The sequence below is a fragment of the Lycorma delicatula genome, chromosome 4 (assembly GCF_047948215.1).
Source record: "Lycorma delicatula isolate Av1 chromosome 4, ASM4794821v1, whole genome shotgun sequence".
In the NCBI taxonomy this organism is placed as follows: Eukaryota; Metazoa; Arthropoda; class Insecta; order Hemiptera; family Fulgoridae; genus Lycorma; species Lycorma delicatula.
In genome coordinates, this window is record NC_134458.1 from 19,111,403 (window position 1) to 19,129,544 (window position 18,142).

Below are 18,142 nucleotides of genomic sequence, written 5' to 3' on the forward strand. Positions count from 1 at the left end.
TGAATTAACAATAAGCATAATGTAAGAAGCATTATCGATTTCAGTATTCTTCGTGGTAAACTGTTTTATACTTTGTTCTTTGATGTGCGTATATATTTATATTTATCCATATATACAGAAGAGTACAGTACTTCATGTGTGGCTAGCCGCATAACAAATTGTTTTTTATTTATTATGAGTAAATATATTTATATGCTTACAATTTTATTGTTTTAAGTATAATGTATGATTTCTTAAAAAGTTAAATTTTTATTTACTGATGGGGAGAGAACCCCTTAAAAGTACATTTATGAAATATTAATAAGCATAAGGTAAGGAGCATTATTCAATTCTGTTCACTTGGTGGTAAAATCTTTTATACGTTTGTCTTTTATATGCATATCTGTCTATATATACGAGGTGTGATCAAAAAATACGGTCAATGAATTTTTACAGCGGCAACTGCCGACGCTACATTCATATGCTGTAATTTGTCCAATAGCGTGTTCAACTGAGACAGGCAGGGACAAGTTGTAACACGTTCGAGCTTGCCAGTCAGCTGCCAGAGCCGCTAGAGTGAGGTTGTGTTTATCGTCTGTCGCGCAAAATGGATTTTGAACAACACATTAACATTAAGTTTTGTTTTAAGTTGCAAAAGAGTACCAAAGGAGCTCACGAAATGTTAAAATCAGTGTACGGCGATAATGTGGTAACTTTGAAGACTGTGTACAAGTGGTATGACCGATTTAAAAACGGAAATGTGTCTGTTGAAGACGAGCAGCGTGCGGGACGTTCAGTAACCTCAAAAACAGTTGTGAAAAAAGTGGAAACAATGGTTCGTTCAAACAGGCGAATGACTATTCGAGAGCTATCGGAAGAACATCTCGTACGGATCCGTTCAAAGCATTTTAACTTTTAACGACGTACGAAGAAAGCGACCAGAAAAATGGACCAATGGCTTCTTTCTTCACCACGACAACGCGCCGTGTCACACCTCGCTTCTCATTGGCGAGTTTTTGGACGAAAAACGTGTTCCTGTCTGTCCAGATCCGCCATACTCACCGGATTTAGCACCATGCGACTTTTGGCTCTTCCCAAAAATTAAAACTGTGCTTAAAGGAAAACGTTTTGACATCATTGCTGACATTGAGAGGGCCACGACCGCGCAGCTGAAAGCCCTTCCGAAAGACGCCTTCTAGAAATGCCTCCAGTAATGGAGTCAACGTTGGGATAAGTGCATTGCTAGCCAAGGACAATACTTTGAAGGAGATTAAATCGAATTCTATGTAACCTTATTAAAAAATTATTCAACGTATTTTTTTATCACACCTCGTATATATATATTGCAGATATACAGAAGAAGTACAGTACTTTATGTCTAGCTAGCCACATAACAAAATATTTTAATATTTGTGCCTACATATTTTTATGATTACAATTTATAATTGTGTGACTTTTTAAACAGGAAAATTATTATTTACTGATGATGTGAGAAACACTTGAAAGAACTTTTATTGAAATAACAATAAACATAATGTAAGAAACATTATTGAATTCTGTACTATTGGTGGTAAAGTTTTTTTATAATCTTTTCTTTGACATGCATATATATATATATATATATATATATATATATATACAGGATGTCCCATATAAAACGCAACCCATCAATCACTCATCCATGAAATTTCAAAAGTCAAGTCAAGCTTACTCCCCTACTCGTTACTGAAATGGACTCGTCCAACATCTGAGCATCGCGGCGACGCAGTAGAACACTACCGATAGTAACAAAAATTAAATCATAACGTTCAGTTAATTGCTAGAGACAAGATGGTGTTTTCGCTAGATGAACGTGTTTTCATTGTTGAGTCGTACTTCAGTACGAAATCAGTGGTTGCAGTGCAATATTTGTTTCGTCATAAGTACCCAGATTAACCAGCTCCTAACAAAACATCAGTATTAAGGTTAGTTGCAAAATTTAGAGAGACCGGTTCTGTTAATAACAAGGAACACAAAAGATCTGCGTCAGTGTTGAATACAGATACAGTCACTGAAATCAAAGCCGATTACTCGCCTCGCCAAATAAATGGATCAGACGTTTGTCTGCTGAAATTAATTTGTTTAAATCAACTTGTTCATCGGGCGACCAAACAATTACGATTACGACCTTATCGCCTTCAAACGGTTCATCAACTTCTTCAGCTCGACAAAGAAAAACGGCTACAATATTGTCAACGGTTCCGTCGATTTCTGCGTGAGGGAATTAATGTTATGGATTCGTTATTTTTCACAGATGAAGCACGGTTTCATTTGGATAGCTACGTAAACAGCAGTAAACTACGTAAACAGTAGAATTTGGAGTGCTGAAAATCCCCCCGTTTATCACGAAAAACAATTACACCCGCAGAAGTCGGGCGTGTGGTGCGCGATATCGCGGAAGAAAATAATCGGTCCTATTTTTTTCGAGTACACCATTAATGCAGAACGATATCAGGATATTTTATTTCACTTCATTGCACTCTTGGAAGAGGAAGACAGACACTCTTGCGCCAATCCTTCTCGAAGACTAGTCCTAACGATCAAGCTCGCTCTTAATTTTTCGTCGGGCGTATTCAGCAGTAGCTCAATGGTGGGTTCAGACTCGAAAGACTCTTCGTGTTTTGCTCAGTCTCTTCTTCTTCTTCAGCTTTTCGAGCCCGGTGATGAGCCGCGTAAGGAATAAACCTCTTAGCAGTATGTCCACGTCTCACGCCCTTCATATCATCGTCGGCCGTGTCAGGCGGTAGGAGCAGTTCCAGAGGAAGCAAGCCGCTGGTATCCATATTTTGGTGTAACTCGCTAAACGGTCCTTTTTCCCTTGTTGAAAAGCACCGAAAGTACGCGTGCTCGGCGATCATCATGTTCACAGGAGCGACTTAACTCTATCTTCTTCAGTTAACAGATCGAACATAGCGCCCATATCGAGTCTCTTCTCAAATTCGCGATAATCCTGCTCCTCTTTCTTTCTAAACTCTTCGGCAGACTCGCGTGGCGGTGGATGCGCCTTCAAGTATATCTCTTTCTTTGGTCGTTTTATTTTAACCTCTTCGGAATCGATTTTGTCTGCGAACTTAATCAAAGGATCGGTAAGCGGTTTAAGGTCTTCTCGCAGCCTGAGGTCGGATTCATATTTCCCTCTTGTCAATTCAGCATGCTTTCTTTTAATACTTTTGCGAATTTCTGCGATTTCTCCAGTAATCCGCTAATGATCCTCCAGAGTAGTCATTTGGCCTTTTACTGAACGCCGTTGTAAACGGAGTCATGTTAAATACGCTATGAAAAGCCAACAAACTAGCGTGTAGGCATTTTTAGTTTTTACCTCGGACATTTTTTTTGAGCTCTTTTCAGGCTTTTTAATGAAAGTGTCGAAATTAACTCTGTACCGTCTTTTATCGGTATCTCTCTCCTTATCGATTACCACGAATCCGTTTTTTGACCGCTTTCAAGTCCCGTTGTATATGTCCTTAAATCTTCAAACGACATATCAGGTGTCACGTGGTCGTGATATATATGTCTTAGGTTTCTTTCATCCTGACGGAAACCCATAAGAAAATTAGCATTATCGCGGACCAATTGTTAAAGGATTTTACTATATGTCTGGCTCATGTAAAACACATCGATGTTATTGTGCGGACACGTTGTGAAATATTTTATGTTATTTTTTTCGCATATTAAATCGTCGAATATCATTATCGAGTTCGACTCTGTTTCTTCCGGCGCTACAATAACATCGTTATCGCTGTACGAATAGTAACCTATACCTTTGACATCGTCCAATATACTTTTTAAAAATAAATACTTAGGCTGATACAACGATTTAGAGAAAATGTATATATTAATAAACTTCAATCCGCTAGGGTCAAACAAAAGGTTGAAAACCACATTTGTTTTACCAGAATTCAAAGGACCTACGACCAAACATCTGATATTATCCGGAAGAATAGGGCTGTGCCTCCTTTTCTTTGAATTGAAATCTATTATGTCGTCTATTAAACGATCGAAATTAATTGCCGTTAGCATCCGATCTTGTTCTTCGACGTCCATCTCTACTAATAACGTACTTGGACTGCCTGTAATTTGTTTTATATGGTCCTTCTTTTCTATCCACGAATTATCATTTACAACACCGACCATAGATCATATAATAAATGGAACATAAGGATAAATGAAAACAAGAAAAAACTAATTATATTAGTCATTTATTTATTAAACTTTTTTTTTAGATAAAATACACAACTTTACAAATAATATACAAGATAGAAATTCCATTCTGACAATCTCATACTTAGACTTTCATAATTGGTGGCGAAGATTTAATTTTACCACATCAGTCTTATTACCGAAATAGTTTCCTTTTATATTATTTAGATTATTGATAACGGAAAGATTTTCTTTAGAATACATATCAAATGGTGTAATGATAATATTTTCCCGCCTGGAACAAAACCGATAATACACGACTCGCTGGAGATGTTGGACTCGGATACGCAAGCAGTCTCTTCGTCGTCAGTAGATTGCGCATCCATTTCCTTTGCATTCAGATAGTCCCACTCACACGGTGACGAAGATGAACTCATTGTTTCTTTACGCTATTACTGTTGACAGCTTGTTCCTAGAACAAATAACACAAACAACATTAGAGATTCGTTTATATATCATGGCTAAAATTTCGAGCGCATGAATATGACAAAAAACTCGCCTCCTCATCCTCGACGTTGACCAATACGCAGTTCAGCGTTGCACGTTTATGCTCTTCACACGGCTCATCATCTATCCACTCGAACATTTCAACTCCGCACTCTAGGCACGCTACTATATCTAACAAGCCGGTGAAATAAAACCCTGCCTCTAACATATCATCGATGTTAGGCAATTTTCTCAATCATTCATCGAATGTATTACGTAGTAATATATCAAACACATCGCCATCTTTAAAGTATTTATAACAATGATAGGCTTCTTTGGCGGCATTGCAGTTAGGTTTGCGTTTGTAGTGAATTAAACAACTACATAGAAAAATAGCTCCTACATCGAAAAAAACCGCATTCAGCACACAGATATTCTTCTGCGTGTTGATGGATACGACATTTTTTCAAATCAGCTTTCTGTATTATTCGGTTTCTTTGACTTAGTACCGGAAACGGGACAAACTTTTCTCAGTTTAATTTTCTTGAACTGTTATTAATTTTATAGATTTCCTACTCGTATTCCAGTTCTTCTGACTTTTTTTAAACGACGTCAATCTCTCGTAATATTCTTTAATTATATTTTTTTTCGGTTTACGACATCGGTTGTAATTGAAACAAAACAACTACATTTAAATCAATAATTTATATATGAGCAAGAGATTTCTTTTTTTAACCTCTTCTTCTCTAAGATTTACAAAACTTTCGTCATCATCTTCTTTTTCACAATAAAAATTTTTAACGTATTCATCGTATTAACTGTCCAATTCACACCTGCGTTCGCTTTATTGATATAAAAATCAATTAATTCCTTTGTTTATCACGAAAACAATCTCTGAATCGTTTCCTACCATCTCTCGATATAACGTATTTTTATATGAATACAATGAAAAAATAAATAAACGAATATAGTTAATGTATTTAAATTTAATAAAAAAAATATGTTGATATTCGTATTTAAAGAAAAGTAGTTTTAAACAAATACTTACTTTGATTTATTTAATCAACGGTACTTAATAAATAACAATATATATATATATATATATATATATATATATATATTTAACTCTATTTTACGCCGCTAAAAATATTAATTTTATTTACAAACATACTAAACTAGACTTAAACAAAAACAAAATTATACTGTTAATTCAAATGCATTTAATTATTATTTATCTTTATTTTAAAATGTGTAATTATATATATTTATATATGTTTTACAAGTACATACATAATTATTATTATTATTATTATCGTTTGAATTAAACAAGTACACACAACATTAAAACGCAAATTAACTAAATTCCATTTTTTTTATTTTTTGTTTAATCTTACATATAATTAATTATTGCTGAAATGAAAATGAAAACAATATTATTAAATATTATTATTAAGATATTGTTTTGATCTCACCTGTATAAGAAAAAATGACGTAACACTGTTGTGATGATCAGGCAACGTCGCGCGAGTATTCAGGGAAACCGCCGTAGAATGTTCGAATGTGGATGTACTGTTGCCACGTTGTGCCGAATACGACGTTGACACATTGAATCGGCGTTGCCAACTTATGCACATGCGACGTTGCCATACTGAATCGACGTTGCCAAATTGTTTAATAGTATTGCCAAATTGTACACACTGTTGTCAAATGTGACGTTACCGAATTGTGCACATTGTTTTTGCATCGAAGCGACGTTGCCACATCAAGCGGTGTTGCAAACTAGCGTGCACTGTTGCCGCTTGTGGCTTTGCCAGATTGTGACAGTGTTGCCGAACTGTGCACTGCGGCACCGAACGCTACGTTGCCAACTCTTGCACAATGTAGCCAAATACAACGTTGCCACATTGAATCGGCGTTGACATCTTATGCATAACGTTGCCAGCGGTGCCAAATGCAAGGCTGCCAAATTGCTGCAACGTTGTCAACTTATGTATATGCGACGTTGCCAAATTGACGCCACGTTTCCAACTTGTGCACAGCGTTACCGCTTGGGCTGTCGCCGGATTGTGCACAGTGTGTCCAACTTGTCCACAATGTTGCCAAATACGACGTTGCTAGATTGTGCAGTGCACGAGTTGGCAACATTGTTCTGTTAGAACTGACATAACCGTATTACCTATATTTATTTATTTATGCATATATAGAGAAATGTACAGTATTTTATGTATGGCTAGCCGAATAAAAAAACGTTTTTTATTTTGTATGAAAAGATTTTTTATATGTTTACAGTTTTAAAGTTTTAAGTTAATGTGTTATTATTTAAAAAGAAAAAAATTTACTGATGATGAGAGTAACCCTTGATAGGACTTTAATGAATTAAAAAAAAAAAAAACAAAATTTAAGAAGCATTATTGAATTTTGTAATCTCGGTGGAAAACTGTTTTATTATAAGCTATTTCATAGGTAATGATATATTTATCAATAAATACAAAAGAGTGCAGTACTTTATGTGTGGGTAGCCACATAACAAAATATTTTTAATTTCTATTAGCTCAAATTACAATTTTAATGTTTTAAGTGTATTGTCCTCCTCTATGAATCATGAGACCTTGCCGTTGGTGAGGGGGCTTGAGTACTCAGTGAACCAGAGTAGCTGGACCGAAGGTGCAACCATATCGAAGAGGTATCTGTTGAGAGCCAGACTAAGGAATGATTCCTGAAAGAGGGCAGCAGCTCTTTCAGTAGTTGTTAGGGGCGTGAGTCAGGACGACTTAAACGGACATATCAACATCACTCAGTCCTCTGAGTACTGCGCAGCTGAAAGCAATGGAAAACTGCAGGTGTTTTTTTCCAAGAAAATGTGGCTCTCTGAATTTTCATATAGCAATGATGGAGTCGCCTTCCTTGGTAAAATATTCTGGAGGTAAATTAGTCCCCCGTTTGGATCTCCGGGTGGAGACTACTAAGGAGGGGGTCACCAGAAAATTAAAAAATAACATTCTACGAGTCGGAGCGTGGAATGTTAGAAGTTTAAAAAAGGTTTGTAGGCTGGAAAATGTAAAAAGAGAAATGGATAGGATAAATGTGGATGTAGTAGGAATTAGTGAGGTTCGGTGGGAAGAGGAAGGCGACTTTTGGTCAGGTGATTTTAGAATAATTAACTCAGCTTCAAGTAATGGGCAGGCAGGAGTAGGTTTCATAATGAACAAGAAGATAGGGAAGAGAGTATAGTATTTCAAAACGCATAGCGATAGAATCATTGTAATAAGGATAAAATCAAAACCTAAACCGACAACGATTGTTAACGTCTATATGCCTACAAGCGCTTATGATGATGATGAGGTAGAGTGTGTATACGAAGAGATTGATGAAGCAATTAAACACGTAAAAGGAGATGAAAATTTAATAATAGTTGGAGATTGGAATGCAAGCATTGGAAAAGACACGGAAGGAAATATAGTCGGTGAATACGGGCTGGGCAAAAGGAATGAAAGACGGGACAGACTTATAGAGTTTTGTACGAAGTATAATTTAGTAATTGCCAACACCCAATTTAAAAATCATAATAGAAGAATATACACTTGGAAAAAGCGAGGCGATACTGCAAGGTATCAGATAGATCATATCATGGTTAAGCAAAGATTTAGAAATCAAATCGTTGACTGCAAAACTTACCCTGGAGCAGACATTGATAGCGACCATAATTTGGTGATAATGAAATGTAGATTGGGGTTTAAAAACCTGAAGAAAAGGTGTCAGATGAATCGGTGGAATTTAGAGAAGCTTGAGGAAGAGGAGGTAAAGAAGATTTTTGAGGAGGACATCGCAAGAGGTCTGAGTAAAAAAGATAAGGTAGAAAATGTAGAAGAAGAATGGGAGAATGTTAAAAAGGAAATTATTAAATCAGCAGAAGCGAACTTAGGGGGAACAAAGAGAACTGGTGGAAAACCTTGGGTTTCAGACGATATATTGCAGCTGATGGATGAACGTAGAAAATATAAGACTGCTAGTGATGAAGAAAGTAAAAGGAACTATCGACAATTAAGAAATGATATAAACAGGAAGTGCAAACTAGCGAAAGAAGAGTGGATTAAAGAAAAATGTTCAGAAGTGGAAAGAGAAATGAACATTGGTAAAATAGACGGAGCATACAGGAAAGTTAAGGAAAATTTTGGGGTACATAAATTAAAATCTAATAATGTGTTAAACAAAGATGGTACACCGATATATAATACGAAAGGTAAAGTCGATAGATTGGTGGAATATATTGAAGAGTTATACGGAGGAAATGAATTAGAAAATGGTGTTATAGAGGAAGAAGAGGAAGTTGAGGAGGATGAAATTGGAGAAACAAAATACTGAGATCTGAATTTAAGAGAGCATTAAAAGATTTAAATGGCAGAAAGGCTCCTGGAATAGACGGAATACCTGTAGAATTACTGCGCAGTGCAGGCGAGGAAGCGATTGATAGATTATACAAGCTGGTGTGTAATATTTATGAAAAAGGGGAAGTTCCGTCAGACTTCAAAAAAAGTGTTATAGTCATGATACCAAAGAAAGCAGGGGCAGATAAATGTGAAGAATACAGAACAATTAGTTTAACAAGTCATGCATCAAAAATCTAGTCAATCAAAAACTAGAATTCTACACAGAAGAATTGAGAGGAGAGTGGAAGAAGTGTTAGGAGAAGACCAATTTGGTTTCAGGAAAAGTATAGGGACAAGGGAAGCAATTTTAGGCCTCAGATTAATAGTAGAAGGAAGATTAAAGAAAAACAAACCAACATACTTGGCGTTTATAGACCTAGAAAAGGCATACGATTACGTAGACTGGAATAAAATGTTCAGCATTTTAAAAAAATTAGGGTTCAAATACAGAGATAGAAGAACAATTGCTAACATGTACAGGAACCAAACAGCAATAATAATAATTGAAGAACATAAGAAAGAAGCCCTAATAAGAAAGGGAGTCCGACAAGGATGTTCCCTATTACCGTTACTTTTTAATCTTTACATGGACCTAGCAGTTAATGATGTTAAAGAACAATTTAGATTCGGAGTAACAATTCAAGGTGAAAAGATAAAGATGCTACGATTTGCTGATGAAATAGTAATTCTAGCCGACAGTAAAAAGAATTTAGAAGAAACAATGAAAGGCATAGATGAAGTCCTACGCAAGAACTATTGCATGAAAATAAACAAGTACAAAACAAAAGTAATGAAATGTATTAGAAATAACAAAGATGGACCACTGAATGTGAAAATAGGAAGAGAAAAGATTATGGAGGTAGAAGAATTTTGTTATTTTGGAAGTAGAATTACTAAAGATGGACGAAGCGATGTAAAATGCCGAATAGCACAAGCGAAACGAGACTTCAGTCAGAAATATAATTTGTTTACATCAAAAATTAATTTAAATGTCAGGAAAAGATTTTTGAAAGTGTATGTTTGCAGTGTCGCTTTATATGAAAGTTAAACTTGGACAATCGGAGTATCTGAGAAGAAAAGGTTAGAAGCTTTTGAAATGTGGTGCTATAGGAGAATGTTAAAAATCAGATGGGTGGATAAAGTGACAAATGAAGAGGTATTGCGGCAAATAGATGAAGAAAGAAGCGTTTGGAAAAATATAGTTAAAAGAAGAGACAGACTTATAGGCCACATACTAAGGCATCCTGGAATAGTCGCATTAATATTGGAAGGACAGGAAGAAGGAAAAAATTGTGTAGGCAGGCCACGTTTGGAATATGTAAAACAAATTGTTAGGGATGTAGGATGTAGAGGGTATACTGAAATGAAACGACTAGCACTAGATAGGGAATCTTGGAAAGCTGCATCAAACCAGTCAAATGACTGAAAACAAAAAAAAGAAAAAAAAAGTGTATTGTATGATTTAAAAAAATAAAAATTATTTACTGAAGATGACAGAAATCCTTGAAAGAACTTTTATGAATTAACAATAAGCATTTTGTAAGAAGCATTATTGAATTCTGTACTCCTAGTGGGAAACTGTTTTTTACTTTGTCTTTGATATGCATAAATTGTTCATTATTAGCAACAAAAGTAGCCAAAGAAGTCTTATCGAACTGGTGTTCACGTTGAACATCGCTGTTGACGATATCTACTGCTGGGTGGTTCAGCGCTGGCATGCCGAAATGGATGAGCGGCGTGTTCGAAATAAGAGTACAAATATCCTCAATCACTAGTAATGACGCGTTATATATTTCTGCGGAGAATTCAATATTAAGATTTTGATTAGTAATTCTAATCCATTGCAAAATATCCTCACTCATTGAGTCTTTATATTTGTTCCACAGAGCAGATGCTTCAGACGGAAAATACGTTGTTAATAATATTGAAAATTATTGACGAATTTGTTGTGGAGATGAGCTCAGTGCTGGATCTGCAAGTGTGAGATCCCACTGGTTATCATCCTCCAATAAATGTAACTCACGACACGCATAGAAGAAAGTGTCGTATAAAGTACCATTGACTTTTCGCAAATATTGTTAGGATGTCGGTCCAGGAACGTTAACCAATAACAAACGCAAAAAAAAAAACTGTATATAATCGACCTAAAGTATTTGTCATAAATATGTCGGCGAATCCTGGGACTGGAATGCCTCGTTTTCGTGGTTCCCAATTTTTTGATTGTTTATTCCATGTAAAACATTTAGGAACATCAGTATACATTAATGTCTTTGGGAATTGACCAACAACATCTTGTCGACTACAAAGGTTGAAAAATTCAGTTAGAGTTGTTTTTGGAGCCGTTAAAACTTGTTATAGTGCAGTCTGTTCTGTGAAGTAAACACGCTGTCCGTTTTCAAGATGCACAGCCAAATGTATAACAGCAGGATCCCTTTCATGTATAGGAAACGTAAAAATGCGCCAAATAGCTTTGTTTCTACTTATGTACGACCCGTTTGATAACGTGTTATTTCGTCATTGTCGTTTACATTTTGAACAGCGAATATAGCTTTATCACTGCCCTTGTGAACACACTTACAAATGTATTTGATAGACTTCACCGAACTGCATAGTTCAACGTTTATGTGCGCTTTGTAGGTTTTGCACAGCAATGGCGAATATGGAACCACCCAGCGATTATCAATATCTACTCTTACACCGTTTGACAGACGCAATTCATATGATTGACTGCCATTGTCTACGTCTTTATGCCGGTAAGATGGATAACCGTCTATATTGGTGATAGTATCAGTTTGACATGGTTTTGGAAAGTCTCGTACATTTTCCATTGTCCATACATGGTAACATCATGTTTAGAGTACCACATGGACCATGGATCATATTAGTAACAATGTCAAACAATTCTTGATCAACATTCGGATCTGGAATTTCGGCTGAAATAATTTTGTCAATTTCTTGTGGGCGTACTTTATCCACCAACCAAATCAAAATATGCGCATGAGGTAAACCTCGTTTTTGCCATTCAACAGAATAAAGCCAACAACGTGTGTTTCATCAAATTCATTAATATTTTATTTTTTGTTTAAAGACACGTGCAGTGATATCATGGCGATGGATCGATGTTTGACCTGACAACAGCAAATTTTTAATTTCATCCCAGTTTGGATTACACGTAAATGTGATAAAAAGATCTGGTCGGCCGTATGCACGTACGTAAGTCATGGCGTCTTGAATATATTCTTGCATATGACGCGGAGTACCAATGTATGATGATGGGATAATATATGCGGTACCGATGTTGTTGATGTCATTCGTTGCATCTACATTACCGATTACGGCGTCACGCAAATTAATGTACTCCTCAGCACGAAGTTTTGCTTGATTAAATTTTGTATATCGTAATCTCTCACTTTCGATTTTTACAAACATATCGACAATGTACTGATGAAATAGCGGTCTGCATCGGAGAATGTTATTATCTTCATTATCATCAACCGATATGCGTAGAAGTTCATAGCACTAACTTTCTTGATCAGTTCTTCACCTGCAAATAAATATATTTATGAGATAAACAGGAATTATTGGTTCAAAAAAAAGAATTATAAGATAATATACAAGTTGTACCTGTAGTTGGATTCCTTTGTTTAATATTTAAATGATATCCATCTTCTCCTTTCCAAAATATCAACGGATACTGCAAAGCATCGTAAGAACGATGATTGTCTTGAATTATTTGCATCGTATTATCTCTGCGTTGTTTGCGAATGTCTCGACGTTCACATGGGTCACCAGCCATAACAACTGCAACTTCATTAATAGTTGGAACATTATATGTGCCTGTGTGCTCTCCATAGGGCACTTTGTCTGTTTTAATGACAATGACGTAGTTGTCGTTTTGCAGTCTGTTAGAAAGTCTTGAACAATCGTACCAATTGGTTATAGTTTTGCAAAAAACATTTCCAAAATGTCCACAATTTCTCGTTCCTCCATCTGCTCTATATGGTTGTATACGCAGCGTGTATGTGTTTGTTGCTCCTCATCGCCCATAAAGTAAATTTGTAAGAATTTTTTATCGGCATCAGGCATTGGAAGCAATGAACCAATTTGGTGGTACACTTGACCTTGAATCTTGAATGTAGATTCAAAATTATGACCATCTTCATTATGAACAATTTTTGTTGCTCCAAATGATGTCATTTGGAAGTAAGATTTGAATTTACAAATTTTCCGCAAAAACAATTTTGATTGAGATGTGGTTCCGGCTAATAGTGTTTTCAAAGGTTCCGGTGGTAGATTTAGCGGTGGCAGTGAAATTTTTCCAGATGCGCAACATAAACCAGCTGATTCACCTTTGTACTTGAAAGCATGACAATGTTGACACTCTTTGTCCATACTACCGACCGTGATTAATGAATGTGACGAATAGTCTATTTCAGGATCATATTCAAACGCGAGACGATTAAATGATGCTCGTGCCAATGCTCGATTATCTTGCACTCTCCGTTGGTTACGTTCTCTATGTGCGTTGGTCGCTCGTTGTCTTAATGTATTAGTACGAAGATGTTGATTGCGTTGCCCTGAATTTTCATTTGCACGTGTACATGCAACTTGATCTCTTAAATTTACATTATCCGTCGAGTGTTCTTTTAATGTTCTATTTAATCGACGATCATGGACCAATTGCGCGTTCCGAGTACGTCGACCAATATTTCTTGCTCTTCCACGAAGACGTGGAATTTTTCTGTAAAAATAAAATACTGTAAAATAATACACAACGAATATGAGTAACTTATTGAAATGAAATTTAAATTAATTAACTTAAAAGATTTATTGTACCAAATTTTACATAAAAAACGCGTAATTTTATTTTGTTGCTTTTTTTTATTTAATATTTCCAAAAAGGAATAATTTTTAATAAAAATAATTGAAAAAATTCGTTATGAAATCGATTAGCTACACAAATAAATTTGTAGGTTAGGGTGGTTGTTAATCAACGCACGTGTAAATTTGATAAAATTTATATGAAATATACTCACTTTGATTCCGCACTAAATTCGCAAATGTATAGTTTTTTATGCACACTTCAAAACTCTTCAAACACTAATTACATTTTGATGTAATATTTTAATTAGCAAACGATTTTTTGTAACACATTGATAACACAAAATTACAAAATATTTTTTTCAATTTGATCGCAGCACCAACTGTCGGGACAAACTAAAATTAAAATAGAATATTATTGAATATTCAATACTGCGATGTTAGCGCAGTCTGCCGGATCCAATGTAAAACATTCCAAAATCAACAACTACTTATAAATAAAAAAAATAATTAAAAAAACATTTTCCAGTAGACCAAATTGTGAATCCTAAACCATCCTCGAATCCCCTTGAACACACACATAAAATGTCATCAAAATCGATCCAGCCGTTTAGGAGGAGTTCAGTGACATACACACGCACACAAGAAATATATATATATATATATATATATATATATATATATATATATATATATTTGACTACATATTTTTATACCATTAAAATTTTAATGCATGATTATTTAATAGAAACGTTTTTACTTATTGATGAGAGAAACCTTTGAAAGAACTTTTATGAAATAACAATAATCAAGGTTTGAAACATTATTTAATTCTGTACTCTTGGTGGCTTGGTGGCTACCTGTTGTATAATTAAGTCCTTGATATGCATGTTCATATTATACATGTATATAATATATTAATGTACATATTTATGCATGTATACAGAAGAGGACAATAATTTATGTGTGGCTAGCCGCATAACAGTGTTACTTAATTTTTAGGACAGCATTTTTTCATATGTTTACATTTTTAAATTTTAAGTTTAATGTGTGATTATCCAAAAAGAAAAAAAATATATACTGATGACGAGAGAAACCCTTGAAAGCATTTTTATGATTTAACAATAAACACAATGTAAGTGGAATTATTGTATTCTGTATTGTTTGTGGTAAATTGTTTTATACCTTGGTCTTTGATATGCGTATAAATATATATTTATGCTTAAATACACAAGAGTAATAATTTTAATTTGTATGAGTACAAAATTTTATATATTTACAACTTTAATGTTTTTAGTTTATTGTATGATTTTTTAAAAAGAAAAATTTATTTACCGATGATGTCAAAAACCCTTGAAAGCACTTTTTTGAAAAATAAAAATAAGTATAATATTAGAAACTTTATCGAATTCTGTACGTGAGATGGTAACTCTTTTATACTTTTGTCTTTGATATCCATATATATATGTTTTTTTTTTGCAGACATCCAGAAGATCCAGTACTTTATGTCTGGCTACTCAGTTAACAAGAATTTTTTTCATTTTCATGACTACATATTTTTATAAAATTAAAAACTTTTGTGTGATTATATAAACAAAAAATTTTACTTACGTTGATGACAGAAATCCTTGAAAGTATTTGAAATAACTATAAGCATAAGGTACTTTTGCCTTTGATATGCATATATATATATTTTTTTTTTATGCATATATACAAATGAGTACAGTACTTTATGTGTGGCTAGCTGCAACACAAACATTTTTTAATTTTTATGACTATATATTTAAATATGTTTACAATTTAAAGATTTTAATTCTAATGTATAATTTATTAAAAAAAACAAAAAAAAAACATTATTTGCTGATAATGACGGAATCCCTTGAAGGAACGTTTATTAAATAATAATAAACAAATGGTAAAAAGCATTATTGAATTTTGTACTCTTAGTAGCAGACTGTTTTATACTTTTGTCACTGATATGCGTATTTATACACACACACACACACACACACACACACACACACACACACACACACACACACACACATATATATATATATATATATATATATATATATATATATATATATATATATATATATATATTTTTTTTTTTTATTTTATTATTTATGCAATTATACAGAAGAGTACAGTATTTTATGTGTGGCTAGCCACATATCATTTTTTTTTAATGTTTATGACTACATATTTTTATAAGTTTACAAATTTAATGTTTTAAGTATAATGTATGATTTTTTAAAAAGATAAATTTTTATTTACTGATGGGGAGAGAAATCCTTGACAGTACTTTTATGAAATATTAATAAGCATAAGGTAAGAAGCATTTTCAATTCTGTACACTTGGTGGTAAACTTGTTTATACTTTTGCCTTTGATGTGCATTTTTATATATATTTTGCAGATATACAGAAGAGTACAGTACTTTATGTCTGGCTAGCCACATAACAAACAATTTTAATTTTTATGCCTACATATTTTTTTTTACGATACAATTTTATTGTGTGAACAGGAAAAAGATTATTTATTGATGTGATCATTTATTAATGTGAGAAACACTGAAAAGAACTTTTATGAAATAACAATAAGCATAATGTAAGAAGCATTATTGAATTCTGTACTCTTAGTGGGAGACTGTTTTTCTTTCATATGCATAAATGTACAACGGTCTTGCGATTACAGTGACGTCGGCTCGTTACGTAGCCTTTGAAACCTTTGTTGTGGAACAACAAAAGAGATTTCCACCGATTCTTAACACAGCCTGGTTTCAACAAGACGGAGCAATCTCACATACTGCACGAATATCGATGGCAGCTGTACGCCGATTGTTTGGACAACGTGTCATTTCACGAAATGGTGACATTAGATGGCCTCCCATATCGCCTGATCTCTCAGCTTGCGATTACTTTTTGTGGGGTCACCTTAAAAGCAAAGTGTTCCACAGTAGACCTGCTACAACGGAAGAACTGAAGGCAAAGATCCGAGAAGCAATTGCGGAAATTACAGTTGAGATGTTATGTCAAAACATGACCAATTTAACGAAGAGACTTCGTGAGTGTTTACGTAGAAGAAGAGGTCACCTGCAAGATGTCATCTTTAAAAAATAAACTAAAATGTCTGTATCCTAAAATGGCAACATTTGTACAATTACATGAAATAAAATTAATTTTCTAAAAAAAATTTTTCATTAACGTTATTTAACTTTTTAAATTTCCCGTTTCTTTGAATCACTCTGTATATATTTGTGCAGATATACAGAAGCGTTAAAGTACTTTATGTGTGGCTAGCTATAGAAGAATTTTTTGACTACATATTTTTATACCATTAAACTGTAAATGTATGATTATTTAACAGAAAAGGTTTTACTTGCTGATGATGAGAGAAATCCTTGAAAGAACTTTTTTGAAATAACAATAATCATAAGGTCTGAAACATTATTTCATTCCTTACACTTGCTGGCTACCTGTTTTATAATTAAGTCCTTGATATGCATATTCTTATTATACATGTATATATTATGTTATGTTATGACAATAATTTATGTTTGGCTAGCCGCATTACAGAAGGTTACTTAATTTTTAGGACAACATTTTTAAGTTTAATGTGTGATTATCCAAAAAAAAAATATATATACTGATGAGAGAAACACTTGAATGCTCTTTTATGAATTAACGATAAACAATGTACAAAGAATTATTGAATTCTATATTCTTGGTGGTAAACTGTTTTATGCTTTGTTCTTTCATATATATATTCATGCATAAATACACAAGAGTACAGTACTTTATGTGTGAGTAGCCACATAAAAAGAATTTTATTAATTTTTATGAGTATAAATTTTTATATATTTACAATTTCAATGTTTTTAGTTTATTGTATGATTTATTAACAAGAAAAATTTCTATTTACTGATGATGTCAGAAATCCTTGAAGGCAATTTTAGGAAAAATAAAAATAAGTATAATGTACGGAGTATTAATGAATTCTGCATTTCTGGAGGTAAACTCTTTTATATCTTTTTCTTTGATATCCATCTGTATATATATATATATATATCTATGCAGATATCGAGAAGATTATAGTACTTTATGTGTGTTTAGTGGCATAATAAAATTTTTCTTATTTTTATGACAACATTTTTTAATTTGTTTACGACTTTAAAGTTTTAAGTTTAAAGTGCGATTATTTAAAAAAAAAAATTATTTACTGAAGATGAGAGAAATATTTGAAATC

General features: G+C 33.7%; 1 long non-coding RNA gene across 1 annotated transcript in view; it reads left to right on the forward strand.

Annotated features, from left to right (window-relative positions):
- LOC142323160 (uncharacterized) overlaps nt 1-15,486 on the forward strand; it is a 37,485-nt gene extending 21,999 nt beyond the window's left edge. Inside the window, exon 3 of the long non-coding RNA XR_012756035.1 lies at nt 15,375-15,486. This is a non-coding gene — a long non-coding RNA (uncharacterized LOC142323160). The remainder of the gene's footprint in view (nt 1-15,374) is intronic.
- The last annotated feature ends 2,656 nt before the right edge of the window (nt 15,487-18,142 follow it).